Source organism: Petromyzon marinus, chromosome 38 (assembly GCF_048934315.1).
Source record: "Petromyzon marinus isolate PM22_M1 ecotype Great Lakes invasive population chromosome 38, UKy_Petmar_22M1.pri1.0, whole genome shotgun sequence".
NCBI classification, from domain to species: domain Eukaryota; kingdom Metazoa; phylum Chordata; class Hyperoartia; order Petromyzontiformes; family Petromyzontidae; genus Petromyzon; species Petromyzon marinus.
The window spans coordinates 3,895,968-3,903,378 of record NC_133704.1 but is presented as its reverse complement, the minus strand read 5'-3'; the positions used below and the strand labels follow the sequence as shown (position 1 = coordinate 3,903,378).

The 7,411-nt window shown below is 50.1% G+C and overlaps 1 protein-coding gene across 15 annotated transcripts in view; it reads left to right on the top strand.

Annotated features, from left to right (window-relative positions):
* Positions 1-7,411, top strand: part of RIMBP2 (RIMS binding protein 2) — a 95,803-nt gene that overhangs the window by 1,302 nt on the left and 87,090 nt on the right. The gene's annotated exons all lie outside the window — the stretch shown is intronic.

Below are 7,411 nucleotides of genomic sequence, written 5' to 3'. Positions count from 1 at the left end.
TAGACGTGGACACATAGAAGTACAGGACAACGATGGTGTTTTGCTGCCGCCCTCTGTTGTCGAGCATCGCGTTGAACTCTGACACCCCGGGTGTGCGGAGTGGCATCCCGTCCAAGCGCTATTCAGGCTCAACCCGGTCGGACGTCATTAGCGGCAGCGTTTGTTGGAAGCAAATCATTTATCGTCAGAGCGCCTCGCCAAGGCCACTGCTTCGTCGGGGGACGCTTGGCCATGCCTCACCACAACTGGGGAAGGGCGCGGTGCAGGAGCTCAGGAGCGGTTTCAGATATCACTCGCCACTGACGTGAGCCGTGGCCGGGAATTGAACTGAGATGCGTTTAGCTTAAGGAAAATGTCAAATGTAACTCGAATGTAATAACGTGCGCGCTCTAACCAAGAGATTGTGTCCCAACATAATTGTGAATCGTCCACACAGCAATCTGGGTGGATCTTATCTAACATTTCACAGGCCGATGTGTTTTAATATTTGATGTAATTTTGAGTGGTATCTGAACCGATCCTGGTTCCCCATCTTCTCCCCAACCCCCTCCTTCACCAACTCTCAATGACCAGTGCGGTGAAGTATGGTCAAACAACCCTCATGACCGACACGGCGTTGGGAGGCTATCATCCTGCAGTGGAGGGAACAAAACGTACGTTAATTTGACGTTTTGTCCAGGCAGTGAATGTACTGCTGTCTCTGACAAAATCACACAATGTGCTTCATGCACACAGCGTCGACCATCATCATCAGCAGCAACAGCTTTCTGTCACCTGAACACCAATTTCATTCATATAGACTGTACTGACCGCCTGTGAGTGGACACCCACAATGAGATCCGTAACGTGTGCAGTTGCTGGGCGGATCCTTCCATCCCAAAATCGTGTAAGAGGTGGTTAGCGGTTTGAGGATGCATTCATCCAGCAGTAGATTAACCATGGCTCCTGGTGATACTATATATGTTTTTTTTAGTAGGTGTACAGCCTGCACACTTCATTGTGGTTTGGTTACCGTGACGGCAGTGATCGCCTGCAGGAAGTGAGCCCAGCCGTCGGTGAACCGCAGATGAGGCAGTGGGGTCACGCACTGGAACGGACGCGACTCCACTCACGCCGACGCGCCCCGCTCTGCGGGAAGCCACAATACGCGGTTACCGGCTTGGATATACGGTGCCCCGCCATAGAAAGGTGGAATTCCCACCTGACATAATGATGACGGAGCCCTATATTCTTTGAGGAAAACCTCACCGAGTCTGAAGACTGTTTTTGAGGAGGGTCCAACATTGGGACGTTTGGCCAATTCGTCGAACGGGCGGCTGTAAATGTTCAGTTCTGATCTGGGACTTTTTTTTTTCAAGCGGCGTTTATGATTTACCTATTTTTAATTTGGAATTAACATCACTCAATGCTAACACAACATTGGAAAATCGGAAACCCGGTGATGTATGGGAAGAGTTTGTTCTCGTGGCTGAAGCAACGCGCTCGTCGTGTTGGTTTAGACGGCGGTGTTCGTTGAACGGGGTCGGGCCCCGAGGCAATGGCACGGCCACTGTGTTTGTGGCTGCACCTGGCTTCCCCGTGCCAGGTGCGCGTTTGTCTCCCGTGAAAGCTCGAGAGCGTTTGTTGTAAAGCTGTCGGCACGGAAAGCGAACTCGTGCCGTGCGTGCGATGCGTGCGATGTCTCATTTAGCCTCATTTCCGGGGCTGAGTCATTTTCCGTTCACGGCTGCATCGGTGGGAGATGGAGTTTGAAGTAAAACGTTCATTTAGACGCGTCGTGATGTATAATGAACGTATTCTCGAGTCACTTGACGAGCATTTAAAATATCGCTCGCGCGAAAATTAGGTTCGCATTTGCTGACGTTGATGTGCACATATGAAGTCACGTGTCACCAAATCGATATCTCCCACTGAATGTTTTTTTTCTTCCGAGTCTTTGTTAGAGACTGGAGTAGGTGGCACTTGACTAGCAGCCACAGTCATAGCGCGAGGTACACTGCATGCGCTGCGCCTGCTGCAGAAATACATTTTTAATTCCGGACCTGTAGAGACCCAGCTGAATTTAAGCCCCGCGTGTCGCACTTTTTAGAGCAGCTTGCTGACAGAGCCAGGTTGGGTGAGGCTTTTGACCTGCCCCTGTTCCATTAGCTTAGTGCCTGGACGTCGGTTTAATTGCCACTGAGGCTAGTGAAGACTGTTCCCTGTAAAGAAGATGATAAGATTAACGCCGTTGTACAGGTGTGGCATGTGCCGGTGCACGTGAGGGAAACCTCACGCTGCCGATATCTGCCCCCGGCCTTTCCTCGGCTTTGGCTCTTTGTGGTGCCATCGCACGATTGTCCTCGCAAGGCACGGCTACGCCACGCAGGTGTGCAGGCAGACCTTTTTGTTAATCCGCTGCTGAGTGAGGCCCTCCCCATGCCGTGGGGAAGGGGGTTCTATGGCTGTGCTTCCCCACGCTGGCGGCTTGGTGAAGGCGGCTGAGAGCGTAGACTTCGGGGGACATGACAAGTTCCATACGACGGTGACTTTTGCTGCGCTGTCCTCTGCTGCCCACAGCATAACGCCGCAGCAGGCTCCAACACCTGCCTTTACGTACAGCACGCTGGTGGTCACCTATCCAAGCACTGTCCACGCTGAAGACTGCTAAGTTTCTGAAATCTGACGAGGGATATGGCATACAGAACCGAGAGCAGGCCGCGATACGCGGGCACTCCGAAAAGTTACGAGAGGCCCTGGCACAATATTCTAGATGAGGCTCTCTAAGTCTGTTCTGAGGCCTCTGTGGATCTCAGGCCTTGGGCAAACTGCCTCAGCTGCCCCTCTCTTTGTGACCCTGTTGAGACCAGTAAGGCTTAGTGGCAACAAGACCCCAAGGCCCAGAGCTGTCAGAGTCCGGGGAGCCAGCAGCAACAGCGGTACAAGTGCAATATGGTCCGAAGGCGCGACGCCAACAAAATAATGAGGTTAAAAATGTGAGAGTATTAATAAAATATTGGATTATTCCCGGTACATGTGTCACTGCACCATGGCCCCCCAAGTGGGCCCCTTTTGAGAGCATTTAGTCTGGTGTCTGTGCTGCAAGTGGTGCTAAAAAAGATTTCGTATTAACATGCCATACATCTTCCATGGCTTTGGAACAAAGTCGTGCAGAACACGTCCATTTGTGATGGAGAGCATCGGCGTAACGTGTCGTTGGCGCGGTAACAGCGGTGTTGTTGGGTTGCGTTTTGTGAGCTCCCGCACCGTTTCTTGAACCCGGTCTCGGCACCAGAATGCCGGGATTCGAATCGTCTCGGGTAAATTAATGTGCTCTGAGTTTGTTTACGTAAAGCCTTCGATAGCTTCGTGATGCGTGTGTGTATGTCCATGTGCATGCCATTCGTTTAGAGGCCAAAAGTAGCACAGTGATAAGCACAAAGAACTACAAAATCTGGCTACCCGCCTTAAATTCCCACTCAACATCAGTGGCGGATATATGAACCGGTCCTTTCGCTCCTCTCGATCGTCTCAGCCTTAAATGCATACAGTACCTGGTGTGGTGTGTAAACATCAGCTCTAGGCATGATGTTGGCCACGCTTCCTCCTGATGTGCTGTGCTGTTCTTTAAAGGTGCTTACTTAACAGGTCTTTCCCGCAACAGTCGATATAGGTTGCACGGAAATCTTTGTCTTACTCATGCTAACCATGAGAGTACAAGAGCCGTGAAATGTTGCCAGTATTTATCCCATGGCCTTACACAGAAAGCACTACAGTTAGTCACAGATCACCACTTAGATATATTGAGCCCAAGGGAGAAGCACATATGTCCCTCTTAGCATGGTAAAACGTCTCCATGCGTCTTGTACAATATGCCTGCTGCACATTATTTAAAGCAAAATGTTCATTCTGGATCCTTTTTTTTGATCTTCAGAAAATTTCTACGGGTGAGATTTAGGGACTGCGGATGATGAGTCATTGCTTGTTTGAAGAATCCACTGCACAGCATTCTCTTCCCACACCAGTGCCAGCTGATGATGACGTGCTGCGTGCAAGAGCTCACATGACTAAGCACGACTTAGCAGTGCCAGTATCGTACAGACAGCCCTACCGAAGCGTCAGTGCCAACAGCAGGGCAGCAGCTCTAGCTACAGAGTGTGCAGGTGGTGCAACGGCAGTGGGGGCCCATGGGCCGGAGGGGCCCCCAGACTCCGGTCTACGAAGAGGCAAGGCGCAGGTGGGCTTGGAGCCCATATGCGCTCGCTAAAAACCACTTGCCCCAACAGTCTGCGCAGGCTATATGGGCGAATTCCAACCCTTTGTCTGGCGTCCACAGTCTCAACGTGGTCCACGTTTCATTTCCCACCGATTAAATTAGGCGGCCGCATCTACCACGTGACGTTTGGACGCGGATGGCGATGACCAAGCAGCACGCACACACTCTGACTCGTCCTGGCAGCGAGCTGCGTTTATCTGAGGACGACGATAGGGAGGGAGCGTCGTTGTTCAAGTGCACTAGACAAAGAGACGAAGATCGTTCCGGCTTCGTGAAACCTCATGGACTACGGAGCTTTCTCAGAGCCGGGCGTGAGCTCCCGGCACAGGAAGGAGACACGCGGCGCACCGATACTTGAGGCTGGCTGGGCCGGTGCCACTGCCACGGATTACGGTCTGCAGCTGCCAGGAGGGATTTTGACGTAACATACAGTGCAAGGGGAATTCAGTTGCCACGGTGGTGGCGACTGCCATCGGAGTAACCTAGATAGTCTGTTCTGTTTTTTCGTGGGGGGGGGGGGGGGGATTTCAGTTGGGTGCCTCTCTGCTCATGTCAAACGATGGGGGACGTTGGGCGCAGTGTAGCCTCATTAAAGGGCTCTCAGATTTTGATTGTGTCGCGGTGAAGCTATTCTGTAGGACAGTGTAGTTTTTGGTCGGTGCTGTAATATTAAGTGTGCGTGATCAACTTTGGAAACTGCTCACGGAATTTTTTTGTAAGCAGAGTGATGCAATGTTAGTGGCGCTGTTTTACAAATAATCGTTTGTACCCATTATTCGAATCTGGTGGGTAGGGTGGGGAGGGTGGGGGAACAGTGGCACTTTGATTAGCGTACTGCCTGGCCACGGTTAACATCAGTGGCAAGTTATATCTTAAACTGTCCTCGCCCATCACCCCCATCACCAAACTGCACTGTCCAGCGTGCTGAAGCTGGACGATCAACAACACCACACACACACCTTACTGCCAGTAATGGCCAACAATCCTCTATGAATGGCAGAGCATGGGTAGACATTCATCCAGCAGTGGATTGACAACGCACCTTAGATTTATGAGAATGTTGAGTTTACATCGCGTTGCTTGTAAAGTGTGAATTTAGATGTAAGGTACATTGCTTATGCTCATAAGACCGTGCGCCCGCAGGAGGCGTTGAAAGAAGCAAGCTGAAGCCATCGCATGTGAATTTAACTTCACTGCTTCCAGCCCCCTTGGCTGCGGCTCACGCTGGGCCCTCTGCTCGCCCCTGATGCAGTCCCAGCAAGCTCAACAAATATAATTTGCCGCTCGTTTAAAAGGCTCAGCCCCATTCTAATTTTCATTTCGCTTTTATTTTCCGAACTGTCTTTAGCTCTTGGGTTTTTTTTTAAAAGTGTGTTATCTTCTTACCAATCCATGACTGCCGTCCATTGTGGAGCTGTGCTCTCACATGTCTAGAATGTTCACCGACAAGAGGAACTGGGAGCGAGGGAACAATCGAGGCCGTGAGGCTCTGCAGGATCGCTGTCCACGGTCCGTCGAGGCATCGTTCCACCGAGGCGTCTTTATGAAGAAGTGGGTGTTTATTTTGCCTGACTGGTGCTATTTTTAGTGCGGTGCCTGCGGATCTGCTGGGAGGCGCAGTTGAGCGTGAGGACAATGTTCTCTTGTGTGTTCACGATTTCATTCGAGCCGTGCTGTAGGTGTTGGGCCGTCCCACGCATAGTGGCCGCCGCCCTAAACCTCTCACACAGCGGTGCGTCACTGTGCGTCAGAGGACTGCACACGGAAGGAGATATTACAGAACTGCAGCTGAGACACGTATACTGTATATTTATATTTAGTGTATATAGTGTTCGCGAAGCGTGTAACGATGCATTGTGTAATTAATTAATGCGTGCATTGAACTGTGCGTGAGCATTATTTGAAATATATGCAAATTACATGGTCGCGTTGTGTTTAGGATAATGGAGCAAATGAGGCGGAACAGGAAACAATATAAACAAGATGCAAAAAATTATACAAAAAAGCAGTCGAATCATGAATTGCGTCGAATCTGGGAATCAGTTGGCAGGGTGAAGTGTTACATGGCTTTTTCTAACATGCACAGGATGTTGTGCCTATGGGGAGTATATTGCAACACTTTAAAAGGATCATTCGTGGACATCTTTAGCCATGGTCAAAATGCTACTGCTGGATGAGGGCCTCCCTAAGCCGCCACCATCTCTCACGATCCTGCGACGTAGCAATCCACTGAGCACCTGCGAACAAATGGATTTCATCGCTCCATCTCCTTTTTGGAGGAAACCCTTGGCAATGTGTGCCATTCCTCGGCCGCCACCCGAAACCCACCCCTCCACGGTTAATTGGACGTTATTATAAAAATACATGAATAGAATAGAGTAAGGCTAGGATCGAGTGACCACGACCAGCAGCTTGCTTGTGGTGGGGTAAAGTGTGGGTATTCCCACCTCGTGCCAACACGTCTGGTCAGCGTGGGAGAATAATAATAATAATAATACCTGCTCGAGGGGCTCTCTATAGCTCCCTTTTTGTGTTTAGTTTGTTGTCCTTACCCCGCACCTCCGATAAGCACGGTTAGCTATGTATGGTGCAAAATAAGTTCAACATACATATAGTCCTCTCGTGGAGTCCCTTCCGCCAGCAGTGGGGTGAGCAAGCGATTTCAGGGCCGCGCCTTTACCATTATAGACATATGTATAATGTTTATCTCACTGTGCTGTGCCACCAAGAGACCGTGAGGTCGGGACAAAAGCAGCTGGCACAGGGAGTGCAATGATTTCGTGTTTGGCTTCCCCGGCGTTGCCGCTACCCGTGGGCGCGCTGCTGCTGAGAAACGCTGACACTGCAGCGAGACAGATGGCACTGCACATTTTTATATTCAATGGCTTTTGTTTATTTAATCGCATGGAGAAATTTACATTATTTTTTACCAGTGCCATTGGTTGGTGACTGAATGATCGGGTGAGGTCCGCGTGGTTTTGCTACGATTGGGGGCTGTAAATATTCGAGAGGCAATCTCGAGATCCACATCGTCGTCGTTGCACTTAGTAGCTATCGTTATTTATTATTGGTTAGGTTTTTTTTAAAATATGTAATTTGTAATACTTTTACACTTTTTAGCCTGCTTGTTTTAAAGCTGGGAGAGTTAATTGAGTG